The following is a 361-nucleotide window of genomic DNA, read 5'->3' as shown; positions in this document are numbered from 1 at the left end:
CAGGATTGCCAAATCCTGACACTCTCCTTCTCTTTAGCGTGGTAATTTTTATTAAATAAGTCACTTCAACTTGAGAACCATCACTTTTACGGGTCCAGCTATGGTCAGCACCAAACGGACTAGACGCACCTGATTTCTTGATAGCTGCTTACACGATTTCATCTGTTTTCGCCCGTTTCCTTACGATGAACGTCCCTCGTTCTTGACGCCAGGAGGGTGTATTTACTTTTGCTGAATCACGTAGACACAGACTGTACCCAATCTGTATCACATCGGCTCCATAGGGTACATCTACGAGGTTGTCCAAGGTCACAAACTCTCTAGATCGAATTGAAACTAAACCTTTTTGTAGGGACAGTCT

The sequence above is a fragment of the Cystoisospora suis genome, assembly GCF_002600585.1.
Source record: "Cystoisospora suis strain Wien I chromosome Unknown contig_2716, whole genome shotgun sequence".
Lineage (NCBI taxonomy): Eukaryota > Apicomplexa > Conoidasida > Eucoccidiorida > Sarcocystidae > Cystoisospora > Cystoisospora suis.
Note: the sequence above shows the minus strand (reverse complement) of the source record.